Source organism: Tachypleus tridentatus, chromosome 11 (assembly GCF_004210375.1).
Source record: "Tachypleus tridentatus isolate NWPU-2018 chromosome 11, ASM421037v1, whole genome shotgun sequence".
Classification (NCBI taxonomy): domain Eukaryota; kingdom Metazoa; phylum Arthropoda; class Merostomata; order Xiphosura; family Limulidae; genus Tachypleus; species Tachypleus tridentatus.
The window spans coordinates 45837817-45860548 of NC_134835.1; the positions used below are offsets into that span (position 1 = coordinate 45837817).

Here is a 22732-nt window from a genome sequence, read left to right on the forward strand (position 1 = left end):
TTTTTACAATTAGAGTTTAATGTAAAAATTGTAATTGCTTGGTTGGTAATATCTTACAACGTATCTAAAAACAAGGTTTACCTGATGAAGTGAACAGCGCAATAAAGAGATTTAAAACTCTCCGTTAGTTGTTTTGAACCATGTTTGTTGAATTTATCGAATCTCGCGTTGATTTCTTCAGCGCCCTCTCTTGACCAGCTGTAAAGTTACGGATTTACAATACGAAATATTTCGAGGCTCGATTCCTCACGGTAGAAAGGAATGCGGGTAATCCATTGTATGACTTTGCATTAAAACAAACAGTAACGTGTCTTCACCATTTTTTATATAAAATATGCTAATATATTTAATTATCAGTAGAAATTCGTGAGAAAATGTGAAGAAATCTTGTACATAGTAAGAATCCCTTAACACTGGTCCCCAGTGACACAGCTGTATTTCGATACGTGTTTGGCAGAGCACAGATAGCCCATTGTGTAGCTTTGTGCTTAACGTTAAACAAACAAACAAGTAAACCCTTAGTACTTCTGAGGAATTATCTGATAATTTAAGTCTTGCTATTTTGTCCCAGAACTTCAACATAGGAGTGTGATAGAGGTGTGATATGAAAAGTCTGAGTAGTGTATCTTAGTTGACATGACTAATTCATATATTGTATTCACACCTAGTAAATTTGGTCCTCCTCAACTGGACGAAAAAACAAAAGTATAAGTGAAAACTACAAATAGACATACATTTCTAAAAACCTATCATAAGAGGTTCACTCTTTATTCAGTCAAGACCGATAATTACTCCATGAAAGCTTTCATTTTGATTAGAAACAACTTTAAAGTTTCTCAGGTACTTTAATGATTTAGCAGCCTGAGTAAAAATATAGCAAGCAAATCAAAAGCGATATTTGTTTCTCTAAACCAATTACATTTACAGGCTTATTTGGATATCTGTATTTTCGTCTCCATTTACTAACAACAACTTTAAATAAGGGAAGACTGTTGGTATTCATTTGCATGCACTACTTCAGTTTGTGGTTCTTGGAGTGCACTCTCTAAGGAAATGAACTTTCATCACATATGTTTGGGAGAAGGGCATAATATGAAAGGAGATAAATCGCCTACAATTAAGGGTACAGTTAATATGGCGGCTAAAGTAACTGGTGCTTGGTATAAATAGAACTGTTGACACGTGATTCAGGAATTTGTATGTAAAGTTCATGAGAGGCTGGTCTTTAGGAAATATGTAATATTCAACACCGAACAGTGTGTTGTTATTTACGTGATTAATGTTTGCTTAGAAACTCCTATTCATTACGCAAAATGATGGTTTCTATAGCAAAGCAGAATCTTATAATTGCCACAGGTGCATCGTTATAACACAGAATGTTTAAAATTATAAATAATAGTTCTGTATATTAAGTTAAAGTATAATGTATGTAGTTTTAGATTTTGGTTTATTTGGTAAAGTAAAAAAAATCATTCTTCCTATCCTTATCACTGAAAGAACAAACTAATGTGAAAGAATATCTTTCTTCTGTTTGCCTTTCTAATATTTTTAACTCATTGCAAATACCATTTGAAACAGAAGTAATGGCAAATGTTCGTCAAACGCAAATGTATTTAGTTAGGAAGAAACTGTAAATATATGTCTGTATTTAACCCGTAGTTTACCACTAACCTCTGATGAGTCAACGGTGCGTTTACTGACTTTCACCGCTAAAATCCGGGGTTCGATTCCTCAGACTGGAAACAGCGTAGATAGCCTACTGCATAGAGTTGCTTTATAACAACAAATTGCCACTATTAAAACATGTACAGTTTGAAGTGTTTATTGAAAAAACATGCACTTTCTCTAAAGGAGAATTTTTTGAAATTCTTCACAAGGAGTAAAAAATTATTGTCGTAAATTACTCCTTCTAAAAAACTGTAGGTGGTAGTAATGTTTTGTCATTTTGATAAATTGGTTGAACATAAGAGCTTATTGTCAATAACAATATGCCTTCTTCAGGTTAAATATAAGTACTGAATTATTCTATATGAAAGTTGATTTTGATATGAATAGCAGGAAACAACACAATCGGAATTTTGGAATCGGGCCGAGCGCAATTTGTCCGTGGATCTAAAGTTCCCTGTTCGTAACCAACAAAATAATATCGTGCTTCATACACATAGTCTATCACTTCAAAATTAGGAACAGTAAGTGCAGATTTTCTTTGAGAAGCTTTGTGCAAAATTCATGAACCAAACAATCTTGGAATTTTGGCAAATTGGTTTATATTAGAATACAATCTAAAGCAAAAGTGCATTTTGTGTATAAAATAATTTTTCAAAGGTTTACACAATAATTACCTAACATTATTTCATGAAAATTGCGGTCTTAATCGAGTTCAAAGAAGCTAAGAACAGTGGAATCTAGAGTACTTCTGCGCATGTAAAAAACATAACAGTTGATATGATAATTATTTTTCTCCATTATTCGTTCAACAACTGGTCGTATCAATACAAAATTTATCCTGAAAAAAATTCTAAAAATCATCAGAGCAGTACCTCAAATCTGGTCAATTTTATCACGAAAACTTAAGATATGAAAAATATTCCAAAATGTATTGACCCAGAACATTCGTTGAATTCATTAACTTTTTATAGATAGATGTTGTTTTTGAATTTCACGCAAAGCTACTCGAGGGCTATTTGCGCTAGCCGTCCCTAATTTAGCAGTTTAAGACTAGAGGGAAGGCAGCTAGTCATCACCACCCACCGCCAACTCTTGGGCTACTCTTTTACCAACGAATAGTGGGATTGACGGTAACATTATAACGTCCCCACGGCTGAAAGGACGAACATGTTTGGTACGACGGGGATGCGCACCCTCGGATTAGGAGTCGCACGCCTTAACCCACCTGGCCATGCTGGGCCTTTTTATAGATAGAAAAAAGTACTTTAGAAAATACTCGAGCATTAGGACGTTTATGTGTGTAATGACGGTTACTTTCGCTATCTCAACGCACAAGTAGTTAAAGGTATTTAAAGCATGCGTTTGTTATAATCGTAAGGTATATATTTGCTACAACAGTAAGCCAAACCTTTTTCTTAACTGTAGATTATATATTTGACTACTAAATACCGTGCATTTTAAACAAAAACGTGATTCAAGTTGATGGTAAAATAAATGATTATCAAGTGAATATTCTGTTAATAACTTTTTCTTCTAATGTATAAGCAACATACTCATCTAAAACTTATAAATTTATGGAAAATGTAATCCATATTTAAAAAAAAATTAAAATTACGACAGTTTCCACCGTAAATTCTTAACCAATTGTTAAAAAAATTAAAGATAACACTTATTAATGTATTTAAAAAGATTTAACACAATGACAAAAGTTGAGCATATTTGAGCCCAACACTTCTAAATACATGAATATTAGTATGTTGATAAATAATTCTCTTTTCACCTACAGAAATAATGTTGTCTGTTTTCAGTTAGAACAAATATTTGTGAATAACAGATTTGTTGTACAAAATAGTGACAGAAAGAAGGAAGTTGAATATTCGTTCTAATTAACCGACAGCTGTGGGTGATAAGTTTTCTTCAAAACACACTTGATGTAGCTCAAAATTTCCCAAAGGTCGAAGAAGAGATAAAGTAAGACCTTACATCTTAGAACCTGAAACATTGGGCCTCATTTAAATTTAAAAAAACCTACAAAAATGAGAATATAGTGTGGTAAACATCGGGTGCGTTGGTTTGTACATAAGAAACGTGGATGTGTAAATTATCGTGTTTATATCATGCAAAAATAAATGAAAAACACATTTGTAAATATTTAGGAAAATTATTCATGAAAACCTATGATGGTGTACAAACAGTGAGTATAACGAAATACAAATAAAAAAGTTTGAAGCGTTTTCATTGCACCTTAACGTGAATGTAAACATCATCAAACTGATGACGACCTTTGTTTCGTAAATGATATAACATTATGTGGATGTTTAATTGTGTTTTATTACGCAAACATAATTAATCTTTTCAAAGGAAACGTTGGTAATCCTTACACAAAGTAATGGTATAACGGACTTGTTCATGTTGACGTAGTGAGTCATCACTCGTTCGAGTTCATCTGCTACTAACGTTAATGTCATTTTATTTGTAACTTGCTTAAATGCGTTAAAAATTTTAAGAAGACATGACTGGCTAATGAAAAACTTTATTACAAATGTACGACGTTTCGGCAAAGGTATCTCAAAATATTTTGATAAAAGTTTAAAAAAAAACAACCTTTATTTACCAACTAAATAGAAAAAAGTACATTTTTATTTAAACTAACGTTTCGCCTTTGTGGCTTTTTCAGGGTTAATACACACACACACACACACACACACACAGATATATATATATATAAATATTTTTTTCTTAAGTTTCATCAAAATGTTTAAATCTCTATAGTATGCACTACAAATTTCGAAAGACAACAAAAAAATCACATCTTTTCGAAACGTCGTACATTTATAATACAGTATTTGAATTATCCAGTAAAGTCGTCTCAAAACGTAGAATCCAGTGGGAAAAGCTCATTGTAGATTTGTGCTGAACTTTAAAAAAACAAATAAACCGTCTAAAAACTTGTATTTACTAAAAAGCTGGTTTTTTTCGTTATAAAATTCATCGTTGTGTGTGATTGGAATTATGAAACTGCTTCATCTTATTTACTTTTTATGATAACCTGAGTGCGATATGTAACGGATTTACTATTATATATATTTATTTTAATATCGATGTTTGTTTTAGTCAAATGTATATTTCAAAATGCATGTAACTTATATTGTTAATGTGTATTGCGAATTTTTCGCTTATTCTCTAAGATTCTCGAGCGTGAGAATCAACAATATGTGTTTTACAAAAGCGCTAGCGTATCTTGAAATATTGTTACAAACTGAAATTTCTAAAACCTCGCCTTATCGTTTATAAATCGACGTTCCAAGATACAGATATATTATTGTTGTTGGTTTGCTACGGTTAGTATATTATAACCCTCGGAAGCAATAGCTGTGATAAACGCTTATCAATCTGGATTTATTGTCCCATTATAACGCCCCCACGGCTGAAGGGGCGAGCATGTTTGGTGTTACAGGGATTCAAACCCGCGACCATCAGATTACGAGTCGCGTGCCTTAAGCACTTGGCCATGCCGGGCCCTGATGAAGAATGAACCAATTAGGTAATTCCAGAACATTCTGCACATCCAAATGACCTGTTAGTATTAACATCAATTAGATAGATGTTGTAGCTCTAAATGCTATCAGAATCGTATGGTAAAATCACTAGAGCCACTTTTAACACCCACTTTTAATAATACTAGTTCCACGTGCTTTACCTTGGCTTCAGCAAGGGATACTAATAAGGTGTAATTTTCTCTCTAAATGTTTAACTATCAAAGGTGAATTTTGTAGACCACATTTACTAGATTTTTATATCTAATGAATAAATGTATTATGAAATAATTTAGTAAATTGTTTGAGATATTTTTTAAATAAACAGTACTATAATTGTTAGAATAGGTTGTGTAAAGACCAGTATTTAATGTCTTTAACGTCCCCACGGCTGAAAGAGCGATTATGTTTGGTGCGAAGGGGATTCAAACCTGCGATCTTTCGATTAAGAGTCAAGCGCCTTAACCAAAGGGCCAAATTTATTGTAATAAAAGCAGCATAATGTGTTATGTGTTATTATAACTTAAAACTGATAAAATTTATTTAGCCGTTAAACTGAGGACCGCTGGTTACAATGATTTTGAAAGATCACGCATCAGTAAAATTAGTGTTTACAAGCAGTGTGAACGATTCCAAAGATAGCAAGTTCTGCACACTTGTGCTAATTTCACGATGTAATTTGCCGATCTTATGTTTCATTACAAAAACTACAGAATGAGCTTTAAGACTTCATTTCGCATCAGTTACGCACAGCAAGCATTTGACAGTCACATGTAGGCAATAGTGTTGTTAAAAAAGCAAGAAAAAACTTGAGTCTAGCTGTTACAGAACATCTGTCGTTTATTTTATGGTGAGTAATTACAAAAACAGCACAATTACAAAATTATTTAACGAGAAAGCCTTTGGTGAGAAAATCTTGACTAATCAGATAATCAACGAAGTCCCAAAAATCATCATAACTCAGCAAAGATTATCAGAGAAGGGTGTATGGACATGTAGAAGGCTGGGCATTCGCATGAATAAGTTTGTCATATACCATTCAAGAACGATCGACACCACTGCACATATGTCATCTTTCGCAAATGTATCGTTATAAACTAAAGAACCCGTGGGCCTATGGATCAAATTTAAACGACCGTTATAATTCAAATTTAATGTATTTAATTAACCAAATTATGTAAGTTAATTTGCAGGCTTACTTATTTACGTGCTCTAATGTAAATCAATGCTAAATTTGGGGTCCGATTTGGGGGAATATCCGTAAAACATTCGTGTTCTGGAAGGAGCTGGGTGAAGTTTTATCTTCATGTAAATCTGTCGTGACCGAAAAAATTCGTTTGGTATCACTTAGAAGTCGGTGTGACCGGCGGTTTAGGGGGAGTTAACTGTCAAACACATAGAAACACTGAATCTCACTACATAGATCATAATTTAATGTATCGAAAACAAACTCATATATAATGTAGACATTGTATACAATTATACTTTTCTTACTTACTGAGAGCGTTACGTCTGAGGTTATAAATGTTAGGTCGTCCAGAAACAAATGTCGGAATTCTCACGATGACATTTAGAAGCTGAAAACTGAGTTGGTTCAATCGAACTTTTGTCGCTTACAGGGTGTCTTAATTGTCTGCTGTTACAACTCCACTCAGAGTAAGTTTTGCAACCCCCAAGACAGAATGGACAACAAGAACTTTCATCTGATTTTCCTCTACGACTTCAAACTTAGACGAAAAACTGCCGAAAGTGCACGGAACATCAACCAGGCATTCGGCCATGGATTTGTTACTGAACGTTCAGTTCAGCGTTGGTTCCAAAAGTTTTGCCATGGAGATGAAAGTCTTGAAGACCACGAAGGTCATGGAAGGAAGCCATCCTCATATGAAACACATTAATGGAAGCAGCTGAGACAGACCCTCTCACAGCAGTACGTGAGCTTTTAGAAAATCTAGGCACAAGCAAAGCAAGTTTTGTCAACCACCTGAGTGCAATCGGAAAGGCAAAAAAGTTGTATAAGTGGGTTCCGCATAAGCTGACTCAAGATCAACAAAATCGGCATTATGAGGCCTATCAAGGATGACGCTCCAAAAATTGAACGAATGGAAAATCGAGGTTCTGCCTCATCCACCTTATTCTCTGAACCTTTCCTCTACAGATTTTAATTTTATCAAGAACTTTGACAACTTTTTGAACAATAAGCGCTTTAAAACCAGACAGCTGCGGAAGAAGCTTCCAGGAACTCATTGACCATAGAAACTTTGATTTCTATGGAAGGGACATAAACAGCATCGTTACACGTTGGCAAAAGTGTGTTGAAGCAAATGGTGCTTACTTTGATTAAAGCATGTTTTATAACACTGGTTTATACTTTTCCAAACTTCGCAGTTCAAAAACGACATTTATTTCTGGATAACCTAATATCATTAGAATTATGTTACATTACGTTACACTTATTATCTTAAAGCTACACATCTTTTATCACTACGGAAAAAGGCATGCTGCTACTGAAAATTCCAACTTAATACCTAGATTTCATTTTGAGAAATATTAAAGAAACGAAAGAAACATTTTCGATATAATTTTCTGAAACGATGCTTACCTACCTCTCAATATTTTCAAGTTACATGTTATTCTGTAGTTTGAAGTAAAGGTTTCCTCTTTAATTCCATTCCCAAAACAACAATTACCAACTTCTCGACATTTCCTATGAACATCTTATTTGACAGTTGGAGTTGAAGGTTTAACAATCAACTATTTTTTATTTATTTCAGTTACAAGTGAGAAGTTCTGGAGTAATATTTTTATTTGTGTTTACAGCAGCTTTGAACTGCGCAGCTTATAGACACAATTCATTATATGAATATATATATCTTTAGATTTATTTTTCAGTCGTTACTGGAATGATAAACGCTATTTTTCATTAATGTTTACATTCCCTTATATTAAATAAATGCGGTACTCATCCCTTATATTAAATAAATGCGGTACTCATCCCTTATATTAAATAAATGCGGTACTCATCCCTCACCAGAACTTTAAAGCTTTGAAACTTTTTTAATTTATAATGTCAGATAAATGTGGATGGTTCTTTTATCTGAGAAACCGAACCCTCCTTAATTAATTTTTGATGAAAACCCATTTTATGACACTCTTGTCTTGAAAATATATTTTATAGCACTGCATTTTAGGTTTAATCTGTTGATACGAAGACATTCGTGCCTTATAACTCTACGCTTACAATCATTTTAGATGTTTTATGCATTTTTGAAACTGCTTTTAAATCGCTTTGTGACCTATAAAAACTCAAATTCCGCAATGGGACTTCTGATGGTATATATACAAACCAAATAGCTTTTCCCGGCTTTCTACTCAAAAGTGTAAGATCACACAAGAAATCTGAAAAAAAAAGATACATTTTCTAAGAACATATAAAATAAGATTTTTTTTTTAAATTTCGCGCAATGCTACACGAGGGCTATCTGAGCTAGCTGTCCCTAATTTAGCAGTGTAACACTAGAAGGAAGGCAGCTAGTCCTTACCACCCACCGTCAACTCTTGGACTACTCTTTTACCAACGAATAGTGGGATTGACTGTCACATTATAACGCCCCCACTGCTGAAAAGGCGAGCATGTTTGGTGCGACGAGGATTCAAACCCATGACCTTCGGATTACGAGTCGAGTGCCTTATCCACTTGGTCATGCTGGGCCGTTTATAAAATAAGATGAGCATTCATAAGCATCTAAAACTCTTAATGTTATTATATTTATTCCACACTGAACATTATCTTATCTCGTGTGCTTCCTTTGGTTTTTGAAGCCAGCCAGTACAGTTTGGACGAAAACATAGCCAGTTTTCTAGGTTTCAAATATTAAAAACAGACACATTCTACCACAATAGCATATATCAAATTCAATATGAAATATAATTTTAATCCTTAAAAAACGTGTTTTAGATATGTCCTTGAAAAATATTTCTGTACTAAATATGAAACCCTTTACGTCGCTTATAGTTATTTTAATAGTTCAAATCACGACTTTTTCATGTTTGTTGCAGGTCCTTATCAACCCTCATTGTATTTCGTATGTAGTTTTATAACTTTCATAGAAAAACCATAGTCTGATCGTTATAACCGTGTATGTAATAAGCAAACACTCCTATAAATAAAGAAACACAATTTAGATTTATTCAGCTTCAACTCTGTCGAATGTCTGCTGTTTTGTTATCATAGAATTTTACAAAACTTAATATGTGGATAGGGCATAGTTATAATTTGAGAATTCCTTAGAGAGTAAACATTTTTATACGTTTTGTAATCCTGTCTGTTGTTATGGATATTTCTCCTAAGATGCAAAGCTATTCTTAGAATGTGTGTGGGACGTGGTTACAAAATGAGCTTTTATATACTTCAGTCCCTGTGAGCTAGAATTTAAGCTTTAGAAATGGATCATGTTCTCTGTTGTTAAGAGTTGGCTTTCTGAGTCTAGTGGTGACGGAATGTAATACATAGATCTGTTTCATAACAACTAATGTGCACGTGGGAACATGTACTAGGCATTTAACCTTTGGAACAACATTACACAAATTGGAATGAAAATCACGCTGTAGGTTAGTGAAGTATAGGGCGAGGTTTTCGCAAGCTCTGAGAGTTTTTAAGCGTAGACTTCATAGCAATGAAGAGTGCGTGCAAGTGGAACAGTAAAATATGATGATAGATTATGACAGTATGGTAATAATTTTCCGTGGAAGAATATCAGATAATGTTAAACTTAACTGTAGGTGAATTTTTTTTTGCTTGTTTTGAATTTCGCGCAAAGTTACACGAGGCCCATCTGCGCTAGCTGTCTCTAATTTAGTAGTGTAAGACTAGAGGGAAGGCAGCTAGTCATCACCACCAACCGCCAACTCTTGAGCTACTCTTTTACCAACGAATAGTGGGACTGACTATAACATTATGACGCCCCCAAGGTTGAAAGAGCGAGCATGTTTGGTGTGACGGGGATACGAACCCGTAACCCTCGGATTAAGAGTCGAGTGCCTTAACCACCTGACCATGCCGGGCCAATGTAGGTGAAGAAGGAGCTGTAAGAGAAAATCCTGGTTTGTCTCTTAATGAACATTTAACTGGTTTTGGTTTGGAACTTCAACAAGATAATTATTCTAAACACTTTACGCTTCTAAATAGGAATATTTGAGGATACAAAAAGAGCTGGTGATTGAAAAGCTAAGAAATAACTAACCCAGAGTCCCAGTGCTAATCCAATAGAAAGATTGTGGCACCAGCTGGAAAAAAAAGTAATTCTTCAAAAGCGAAGCTATCTAAGCTTCGACATCTCTGGGGACTTGTATACAACCAAATGGAACGTTAATAGCCTTATATCATCTGTGGAATCGATGTCTGATCGATGCTATCAAAGTTAAGGTAAGAGAAAGACTTACTGAAAACTGATTATTCTGGTTATTATTTACCAAACGAATTTCTTATATCTATTACTTAATATATAATGTAAACCAAAACAAAATGTTCTTTGGTAACAACGTTTCTCGGAACCATCAGTGTTGGCATCTTATCCTTGTATTCTTCACACTTAGACAGTCAAGTATAATCTGAAACTTGTTATAATTAAGGAAACAAAGACAATTTGTACGTTTAACTATTAATTCATTTATTACGACCTTGAATTTATGGAAGTTTATTGTGGTATTCGACAGTTTCTTGTAATATTATAAAACATTACTTCTTAGTGAACACATTCAAATGGAATTTAAAATATAACAAATAATTCATTTATTACGATCATGATTTCTCTCATAAAAGTTTACTTTGGCCCACGCTATAAAAATACACGTAAAAACAACAAACAAACAAAAAAGAGTCAGCCTCGACATTAACCTTCAGAAGAGTGGTATGATGGGACGAGAAGTGGGAAGATATTCAAGGTCAAATGGCACTTCGGAACTTCGTCTGGATTTGTTTTTAAACTTAGGTTTACGTTTAAGATTTCTAGGCTGTTCAGTTCCCTACTTCACCCCTTCAAACGTGTTATATTTAATATTTACATCGTAATGAAACTAGTTTATTGTTTCCATAAGATGAAATACAAAGGTTGAGCCCATTTTCTCAAACTTTTAATATAACCTAATATGTGATTAATATATTCGTTGTATATGGTTTCATATGTTTGTATAAACAAAAGTTCATTAAAAATTGGCTTAAAACTAAAATATGATTATTAAATTTGTTTTGGAAAAAAAAGGTTTCAAACATAATTTTAAGCCTGTAAAATGACGTGACAGTTATAAACAATAACGTATAATGTAATATTATTACATTACTTTGTAAAACATTCAATTACTATAGGTTTAAATTTATCTTCAAATGTTTAAGTAAGCATTCCAGTATTTGCTGTTGAATCTTTTCTTTTTCTTCTCTAATTTGCCATTGGGAATGAACCGATCGCTGAAATTAACTGTTAGGAGAAAGATAATGAAAACTCCATGTTATTTGCCAAATAATTCGGAGGTTTTGATGAAACTAAAATACAATAGATTTTCGCAGAAAACTGCAATAACATGAATAAACTTTAAAAGTAAACTAATTTGATGGCAATCTTCGAGTTAACAAAATAAATTTTGACGTGTTTAATGGACGCATGCTTTAAGCTCTCTCATAACCTTATTCGTTAGGCGATATACAAATTGAGCGTTAACGATACGTTGTAACACGACAATGCAGAACATCACCTAACTTGCAACAATTGACATATCATAAGCAGAAAAACGTACAAAGGATTACGCATCATATCAGTTAAATACTTACATGTATAGATATGATTAATTACAACGAAAACTACATGTAAAATTATACATTATTTACACGAACATAAAAAAGAAAGGATAACTGTAAATCAATTACAGTGAATGTATCAAATTATTACCAGTAAATATAATCATTTTATGGCATAATATATATATAAGTAACTGAGACACAATTCCAAGATAAATTCGTTGTTCATTTATCGTAGTCACGATTGAAAGCCGTGTTTTGTTCCAAAATTCGATGTTTTATCGTAAATAGTTTTTCTTCTCCATCTTGTAATGTTTGGTTCATTTTCAATTGTATCAGACTTATCCTATTAAATTTCTACTTTCTCAGCAGTAACTGATTCTGCCCTTTCGTGTGTATCGATGCGAACCTGAAGAAGTATGTTCATTTCTTCAATGCACTGCTTTCCACAGTTACATTTCATGAAATAGGTAACTTCTTGTTTAATTTCGTGCATCGGATTCGTGGTCTTAATTAAGCCACTAAAAACTTTGCTCTCATTAAAGATGACTTGAATACCATATTTTTCACAAACACACTGAAATGTAGGCCTACGTTTCTGGAGGAAGGGAAACGCAGTAGTTAGTTGGTGTTTGATTTTTTTCTTTTGCTTTGCGTTACGACTTGGCTGATGTTCCTTAATTGTTGGTTGACAAATGGAATGCAGAAAGTAAACGTTTTGATGACAATACTTTGAAAGTTAAAGTAATTTTCTTTCAAGAATATAGCAACACCAACATGTGGAGCTAGCTTGAAGAGAAGTGTGCTAGATTTTTTTAACTTGTGCAATTTGTTTAATTGTTTCTTTTAAATTTCACGCAAAGCTACACGAGGGTTATCTGCGCTAGCCGTCCCTAATTTAGCAGTGTAAGACTAGAGGGAAGGCAGCTAATTATCACCACCACTGCCAACTCTTGGTCTATACTTTTACCAACGAATAGTGGGATTGACCGGTATGAATATTAAAACTTTTATTAAAATAAAGTAGAGAACAAAGTTTTTGACCTGAAGATGACCTAAGAAGATTGAAACGTTGTTCTCTATTTTAATAAAAGTTTTAATACCCATACCAGACGTCTTGAGATACATTTTTAGTTCGAATGTGTTTCTCGTCGTCACAAAAGGAATTCACCGTTGCATTATAACTCTTCCATGGATAAAAGAACGAGGGTGCTCGGTGTGACGGAGATAGTAATCCACGATCCTTAGATTACGAGTCGAGCATTCTAACATCTGGCCATGCTAGGCCTAATCCGCGTAGAATGGCAAGAATCGAACTTTGAGAATTAATTTGTGTGTGTTGATTTTCCACATATCTTTGTGACTAATTTTTCAACTGTCTTTCACTGTCAGACCATGAAGGAAGATAAGTTGTTATTATGAAATTGATAGACGGATTATAGTTGTTTAAACGATCAAAGAAAACTTTTGTAAGATTCGAGCTGTGGTTTCAAATCACAAACATTTCGGTAATGTATCGTAGATATTAAGAGCCGCGGCACTTGAAATTCATTTAGGCCTTAATCTATGAGGCCTTTTTCTCACTTTTTTTAGCTATATTTTTGTATGCCAGCAGTACCAAGCGTAACGCGCCATATACCCGATTCATTTTCATTGCTCATCAGGATTTCTACTAGCATACTCTCAAATTAAAATTATTTTAAGCAATATTAAAGTAAATTAACCTATTCGACTCTAGGCGTGGTCAAAAAATCAGTCAAAAGTGTTTGACCATCTGAGTCCAACACTGTAGTTAGATTTCAAATCAGGCAAGAGATGACGGAGGTATGAGCTAAAAGTTTGTACTTAAAAATTCGGAACCATTCTTTGAGCCATTTTGCTGCGGCTAAAAAAGAAAGACAACGCCTTCTAGTGAGTAGGAAAACTGAGCTAAATACACTAAAAAGTAAGAAGAACAAAGTTACACATCTGAAAATATTATAGTAAAAAATTTAGATATACTTGTTCATGGATCCTGAAGTCGTGCCTATTTCAATTTTATGAAGCCGAACAGCCAAGTTTTATGTTCTGTCGTCGCAAAAAATGCTTTTGGAGAGTGAGGGTCAAATATTATTATTTGATCTGACAAAAAAAGTCCAAAAGGTGATGGTACATTCTGTCTAGTCCATAAGCTCAAATTTTGGGACGGCTACGCGAAGACAGCCCGCATATAGCGTTGTGCGAAAATACTAAAACAAATACAAAAACAGATGAACAATAATGAGTAAGTGATATTGTAAACTACTTGTTATTTATTGTTTATAAAGTAGTTATCTTGGTCTCTGAAAACGAATGTTAAATTTACAATAATGATTTCATTCGATAAGTTATGTACCTTTCAACGTGGACTATGTGTGACGCTTAAAGTGCTAATATAAGGAATAGACTTCTTGCATTAATTATATTTATAATCATATCGTACAAAATGAAAATATTTATATAGCATATCTTGGTTGAAATGTTCATGTTCATAATTAATTTTGCATCAGAAAATATATTTGTTTCTGAGGTTTAAAAGGTTTGTCACCTAAATATTTCAGAAACTACAAAGTATGTTTTAAAATAATTATTCTACATTAATCACCGTATAAGTTTTGTTTATTTGTTTAGAATTAAGTACAAAGTTACACAATGGTCTATCTGTACTTTGCCCACCACGGACATCGAAACACAGTTTTTAGCGGTGTAAGTCCGCAGACATGCCGCTGTGTCACTGGGGGGCCACCGTATACGATCTGAAATGTAAGAATAATGTCAAATAATTGTAATACGTTAATTATTGTTCAAAGATAAAGTTTTGTACTCTACAAAGCATCAAGGCTATAGGTATTATACATGAACAAATCCCAAATAAATGATTGATCAGAATTAGCATTTACTATTTCAGAAACAGCCTAATGAACCTTTCTAACATATTTATAAAGTTAAAAAAGTACTGAAAGTAATGACATTATAGACTGTTAAAGTCTAGCAAGCTAAAAAACAAATAAAAATTCATAATTATGGTTGTATACTGAATTTCGCGCAAAGATACTACAGGGCTATCTGCGCTAGTCGTTCATAGTTTTAGTGACAGACCAGAGGGAAAGAAGCTAGTCAAAATCATCCAACGCTAACGCTTGGGATTTTTTTTTATTGACGAATAGTGGGATTGACTGTTTGATTATAACGCTTTACAACTGAATAGGTGGTATTCAAGGATGTTTTCTTTCAGGAAAAAACAAAACCCAAATGCAGTTTATAGAATATATGATCTATTGAAAATAATAAATTTTGGAATGAAAATTTCCCGCAAAATCAAGGATTATAATTAGTACTTATAATGTATTGTGATTATTTATAATAATGTTGACTTTTAATTTCTGTCAAACTCAGAGCCGCCTCTGAGATTGTGTGACTGTATCAAATACTAATGTCTGAATTAGTTGAAGTCAGAAACTTTTATTTCTTTCATTTATAAAATATGTTCATGACGATAATTGAGAGTGTTAGAAATTACGTTGGTTTGAAAAACAAACAAGAAAACAGTCGCTTAGTGATACGTTTTTCAGTGTTATTTCAAAGTTAGTCTCTTTGCATTACCGACTGTAAGGTAAACATTCTTAATAATTTTACTTATTTATTGTACTGATTAACAAGCCTACAGTGGTATGTCTGCGGACTTATACCACTAAAAACCGGCTTTCGATACCTGTGGTGAGCAGAGCACAGATAGCTCTTCGTGTAGTTTTATGCTTAATATCAAACAACTGATTAACAAACAAAAAGGCCTAAGCTTTACTCGTAAATATCTAATGGAAAAGAATGAAATAAACAATTAAGATAAATGGATAAAAGTAATAAAACAATAAACACTTACAATAATTTCAGTACCAAATGATATAGTGAGTATGGAGTTAAAAAGTATTTTAACGCCGTCAAGGAAACAACCATAAACTCGTTCTGTTTCAATGATGGGACTCTTATCAGTTGTCTGTACTAGCTACAGTTTGTTGGGGTTATTCTACAATACAGAAATTGCCGAATGTCTCGCGCCTTGCGTGCGCAGTTATGTGTCTGTCAAAAATGAGTTAAGGTGTCATCAACGGCTATCAACCACTGAGTTTACTACTTAACTGTAACACATAACTATGTTTGTAAAGATGATTTATTAAGTAATCCGTTGCAAACTACGTGCGAATGGGCGTATATGCACATATATATGTGTGTGTGTGTGTAAATAATCCTTTATATACATAAATAAATGGTGTTTAATCACATGATTCGTGCTCTATCTCTTACGAAATTATATATTTGTTTACTTATGGCTTCTTATGGATAGATCGTTTAGAAATAAGGACGTTTAATTTTTCTCATAAACAAAACACAATGTATTTTACAGTGCATATTAAAATGTAAAGGCTGTGTTAGAATTTGTTTGTTGAATTTCGTGAAAGCCACTCAAGGGCTATTCACGATTACAGTCCCTAATTTAGAAATAATAGATGAAAAGGCAGGTAGCTAGACATCCCGAGCCAACTCTTTGTCTACTCTTTATCAGTAAATAATAAGATTGACCATCACATTATAACGCTGTAAAAGCTGAAAGAATCAAAACGTTCAGTAACGAGATTCGAACTCACAACATGCAGATTACAAATAGAACGTCCTAACTACCAGAGGAAACTCACAATCATAAAAATGCATCTTTTCAAAACTGCCAGCGATATTAATAATAAAGAGGAAAGAAAAAAAAAAGTTAGAACAAGAAAATATTTGGTAATTCTTTCCATTTTATGGTCTAATTTTTCCATGTTATTAAAGAATGTAAATTTAAAAACTGATAATGTTTCATTGATCCCTGTTGACAATTGAGTGAATCAGAATGAGAATAATTATCATTCTTAAGAATTCCCTTATATTTGTACCAAGGACACGTTATAAGGGTTTTGTTGAATGAACATAATGATTAAATTTAGGGTATGAAATAATTGTCATGGTATATCATGCAGTGTCTTAATTATGTAGAAAAATGCTAGCAAGAAGCTAGCATGTGGTAACAGTAATGCTGGAAGAAATATATTTACTAGTATTCCACAAATAAACCTTGATTAAAACAGTTTTAACACTATATATTATATTTTTTCTTTTATCATGCCACGGCCTAAAACGAGTAGAGAATTGCCACCAGAGTTGAAGGTTTGCATAAAAGCTTCATGTGGTGCCGATTGGACTCTCTCAAACAACTTGTTGCAGACTTGAAATGCGCCCCAAACACTGTCTTTTTTTTTTTTAACTTCGTGCAAAGCTTGTCTGTTTTGAATTTCGCACGAAGCTACTCGAGGGCTATCTGCGCTAGCTGTTCCTAATTTAGCAGTGTAAGACAAGAGGGAAGGCAGCTAGACGTCACAACCCACCGTCAACTCTTGGGCTACTCTTTTACCAACGAATAGTGGGATTGACCGTACCATTATAACACCCCCACAGCTAAAAGGGCTAAAGCATGTTTGGTGTGAGGGGATTCGAACCCACGACCCTCGGATTACGGATCGAACGTCTTAACCCACCTGGCCATACCGGGCCATCCCAAACGCTGTCAATCAACTACACCCTAGATCGTGAAAGCAATTGCGTACAATTGATTAATTTTCAAAACGATAAAAATAATTTACATGTCTGTGCAAAAATACAAACGAATGAATTGTTTCCACTAGTTTGACTACAGAACATCAAAGGATTATTGTGTAAAGACTTTTCCATCAAAGATAAAGGCTTTTAAACTTTATCATTAATTTCTTCAATAGATTATGTTAATATTTTGTGAAAATTGTCATTGACATCTTTTTAATATTATAAACTTATGTAATTTCTCGATCTCACAGCGACATGAAAACATTAGCATTCTTATTAACATGATTGAGCAAACTAAATAAGATGTTAAAGATATCCCCAAGTTAGTGAAATGACCAGTAACAATCAACTCCTGGATCCGTCATGGCCAGGTGCTTAAGGCACTTGACTCGTAATCCGAGGGTCACGGGTTTTACTCCCCGTCACGCCTAACATGCTCGCCCTTTCAGCCGTGATGTTGTTAAAATGTAACAGTCAATCCCACTATTCTTTGGTAAAAGAGTAGCCCAAGAGATTGGTGATGGGTGGTGATGACTAACTGCCTTCCATCTAGTTTTACATTACTAAATTAGGGACGGTTAGCGCAGATAGCTCTCGTGTAACTTACCAAACAATCAACTCTTCATAAATTATGCAGTAACGGCTCTCAGTCGAAGTCTGTATAAAGCTCATGTACGCAACTACTTCCTCTACATCATCCTGCATCTGAGATAAAACACTGTAACAGATAATCTATTCCAGAAAACTCCAGTATCGATTTCTCTCAACTAGAGCACAGTTTTGGGACTGTAAGGTACACTCCCACTTATCAGTCCAGTTGAAGCATGCCCCTTCCATTCTATACAAACAACAGTGTAGCTTTTATGAAAAGTTGGACAAAGAGCACCGACAATATAATGCAAGTCCTATAAAACTATATATTTTATTCTTATACACGGGGCCCGGCATGGCCTAGCGCGTTAAGGCGTGCGCTTCGTAATCTGAGGGTCGCGGGTTCGCATCCCCGTTGCGCCAAACATGCTCGCCATTTCAGCCGTGGGGGCGTTATAATGTGACGGTCAATCCCACTATTCGTTGGTAAAAGAGTAGTCCAAGAGTTGGCGGTGGGTGGTGATGACTAGCTACCTTCCGTCTAGTCTTACACTGGTAAATTAGGGACGGCTAGCACAGATAGCCCTCGAGTAGCTTTGTGCAAAATTCAAAAACAAACAAACAAACAATCTTACACACGGGATGTGTCCAATCTTTGACAACTGCTGTATTAAATTTAATCTGTTTTGTTTCTACCACATCCTGCTAGATGTGTAGCAGACCTAACTTTGGTGTCCATTAATTTATACTTTTTTACTCATATTTGAAGCCTGCACTTCCTATCTACTGAAATACAAATGAGTGAATTTTATAGCAGCTTTGAAGGTCTTTCCCAAAAACTAAACATAGTTTGTATAGATGAAGTAGTGTTCCAATCAACTGTAAACCATTGAGCTAGCTCAGTGGATTTTTCAACTGTCAAAAGACCAGCTTCGTAAGCCAAATGATATGGTATAAAAATTACAAAACACTTTGTACACGATAAATTGTAAAATTTGGTTTGGAGATGTTGTAAACTAGTCACTGTGTACCACCCAGTAAACTTTTCCTGCTTCTCGAGTCATTGACTGCATATGTGGACGATTTTAGAGTGTCCAAAAATATCAGGTTTCTCTCCCAAGTGCACAGAACAAAAACAACGTTGTTATCATTGCCAAGTTCATTTTAGTTGTAGTAAATACATTCGTTATTTGGCCAAGACCTTAAAGGCTGGTAGGGTTGGAATTGTAGTTCTGTCTCTTTTTATCTCATTGGGACATTCTGAATTGGATTTTTCCTAAAACACTAATTATTCAGTAATATGGTTAATTAAACATCAATCAATATACCTAGCAGTTCCTCTGCCTCCAAATATATAAATAACATCATTTAACATCTATTAACTAATAGATTCTCCTAGTGGCACAGCGGAATGTCTGCAGACTCGCACTACTAGCAACCACCTTTCGAAACTCGTGGTGGATGGTTCATCGATATCCTGCTGTGTAGATTTGTGCTTAACTACCACCACCAATTTGTCGAATGCTGAAGAAATTTAAATACATTTGTAAAGCGCTAAAAACCAGGTTTCGACACCCGTGGTGTAGTTTTGTGCTTAATTCTAAACAAAAATAAACAAACATTTATAAACCAAAAATATCAAATAGAGTACCTGAACAGAAAAATGATAAGTTGAAATTATTGTTAGTATTATAATTGAGAAAATAAAATTAATTTATTACTTTAGTTTTAGCTTGCCGAATATAAATGTTACACCAACAACAAAATTATTTAAGGCTTTCTTAAACAATAAACTTGCAAATTTCCCTCTACTGATCAGGCCCGGCATGGACTGGTGGGTTAAGACGTTGGATTTGTAATCCGAGGGTTACGACTTTGAATCCCCGTCGCACCAAACATGCTCGCCCTTTCAGCCGTGGAGGCGTTATAATGTTACAGTCAATCCCCCCATTCGTTGGTAAAAGAGTAGTCCAAGAGTTGGCAGTGAGTGGTGAGGACTAGCTGCCTTCCCTCTGGTCTTACATTGTAAAATTAGTAACGGCTAGCGCAGATAGCCCTCGAGTAGCTTTGCGCGAAATTCAAAAAAAACAAACAAACAAACAAACAACACTTTGTAACCTCAAAACGGGTGTCGCCATTATTCCACCCATTTATATTTCGTGTGCCTGTTGTAACTTGGCAATGTTAAAATTAAATGAAAGGTGTATCTAGCTAAATAACTGTGTTTTAAGCGTTGTTTTGGCAATCAAGTACAAATACATGTATATAATCAAATTACGTGACCTTAACAAGGTGTATGACATGATAAGGAGTGTTTGATGCCGGAAATGAGACAGGAAGCTCCAATATGCATACTTTGTTTATAGGATACATCATAGATATCTAACTGGTAAGGAGTGAGCTAAAAGAATAATAACAAAACTGCTGTTTTTTTGAAATTTATAAATTTGTTCAATATTTAAAAAGCATTAGCTACTGATAAACGCAATTCCAGTTTATAATTGAATCAAAGTTCAATGTAAAACACGAAGTAAGAATGGACGGAACGATGGCCACGCTCACTTTGAGGTTCCACCAAATGTTGTAATGTTGTTCCACCCATTTCTATCTTGTTCCCTAATTTTTGATGCTCCCATTCCTACTTTCTCATTCTTCTATTTGAAAAAGTTTACACTTGTTTCATAACGTTTTTTAAACTAAATTTCGAGAGTGATTGGGCTCTAGGCCTATCCTTTTCATAGATTTTCTCAGAACTATCTCTTGACATTTTTTGGCTTTTGCTGATACCTTTGCTATGGTTATTCTTCCATCCAGTCAGAGTAGTAGTCTTTTTATGGCTGAATTAATGGTTAAGGCTTATGTTGCATATTCAGTATTACTATATCTAACCTTATGTGTGTGCTCTTACTCAAGTCTAACCTAGTCTTGGTTTTAGTTTTTAAAGGCCAGTATCGTTCATAAAAAAAATGAGCATGTGTTCATGTTTTTGACCCTGGTCAAAGTCACGTGCAATTATTCTCTGTCGTGCACTTCATTTAACTTGGTATTTGTACAACAGAGCTCGTGTAAATCCTATTTGATCACTAGGTACAGTAAATAGGATATTATACAACAGAGCTTAATGATTTTAGTGAATTCTATCATTTGTATACCTTTTCTTGATGTAAGTCAAACACTCCATACGTAGTCGACCTACTCTAACAATCTTCAGCTTTCATTTTTCCATCTCTGAGGGTTATGGGTTCGAATCCTCGTCACACCAAGCATGCTCGCCCTTTCAGCCGTGGGGTCGTTATAATGTAATGGTCAATCCCACTATTCGTTGGCGGTGGGTGGTGATGACTAGCTGCCTTCCCTCTAGTCTTACACTGCTATATTAGAAACGGATAGCACAGATAGCTCTCGAGTAGCTTTGCGCAAAATTCAAACCAAACCAAACCTTTTGCCATCAGTACTTTTCACTTCCTAATTAAATATTCTTTCTTCTTGTTATTACGGAGATCACTTACCTGGAAGACGTCTGTAACCAAGAGTGTCAATTAGTAAGTTTAAAAGAGTAGTTTTTGTTGCTTTGATCAGATGACCAGAATTTAGTTACGTGGATGTGAGTTTAATATATACATTTTTCTGCATATATTAAGCTTCTTTTACGAGTAAAAATACGACCTTGAATAAACGTTACACATTAGTTTTAGTGCGTTATCTAATGTCTACAAAATTTCTCATAAAGAGTTTTAGATCATCATAGAACCCTGATTAGATAAGGTGTTGTAATTGTCAGCTTTGTATTTCGCAGCCATTCTGGAAACAATACTTTGTCCTTCCATAGATGGCCTTCAATATTTTTTCTCGCACTCTTTTTATTTTGCTCCCATTGAATTCCTGGACGCCTAAATATAATAAAGAATATTTCTGTATCGAGAAGTTCAGAAGTTACAGTGACTTTTTGTATGTTTGACGGCGATTTTCCTTCTTTTGTCAATGTTGGATCAAAAACAAATTTCAGTTTGATATACAGCATTTTCAAAATTAACAGGTATAAATTTATAAAAAATGAACCTGTATAATATTCCACTAAAGATGCATTGAAAGTTTGGCTTTTGAGAATTGGAGCTAGGTTAAAGCTTCTAACTTGTTGATACTTTCGGACGTTTTGAAGCAGAAAGTTCACGATTTGAAGCTTAGTAGATGATATTTTAGGCTGTCTCCAGAGATGCACATAAAAATATGTTCCACGTAAAGATTTGAAGATATTTTTTACATGTAATTCACATTATTAGACTAATGGTAAAACAAAATTTTTCAATCAGAAAAACTTAATCTTTCAAACTGACTCGAGTCACATGCAATAAGAAAAATTATGTTTTATAGTACATGGTAACGTTTATTATTTCTGTTTCTGACAATTTATTAGAAGTACATTCTATATGTTTTATGATGAGGGTTAACTTTATTCCTCAGTGGCTCTTCTAAAACTGAGTTTCCGTATCTCTTGGGT

General features: G+C 34.2%; 1 protein-coding gene across 3 annotated transcripts in view; it reads left to right on the forward strand.

Annotated features, from left to right (window-relative positions):
• LOC143232083 (lachesin-like) overlaps positions 1 to 22732 on the forward strand; it is a 146041-nt gene that overhangs the window by 15990 nt on the left and 107319 nt on the right. The window contains exon 1 of one of the 3 annotated variants that reach the window (XM_076467153.1): positions 9744 to 10629. The exons of the other annotated variants lie outside the window; for them this stretch is intronic. The gene's annotated coding sequence lies outside the window, so the exon portion shown is untranslated. Of the gene's footprint in view, positions 1 to 9743; positions 10630 to 22732 lie in introns of those variants that run through there. 3 annotated transcript variants of the gene reach the window in all.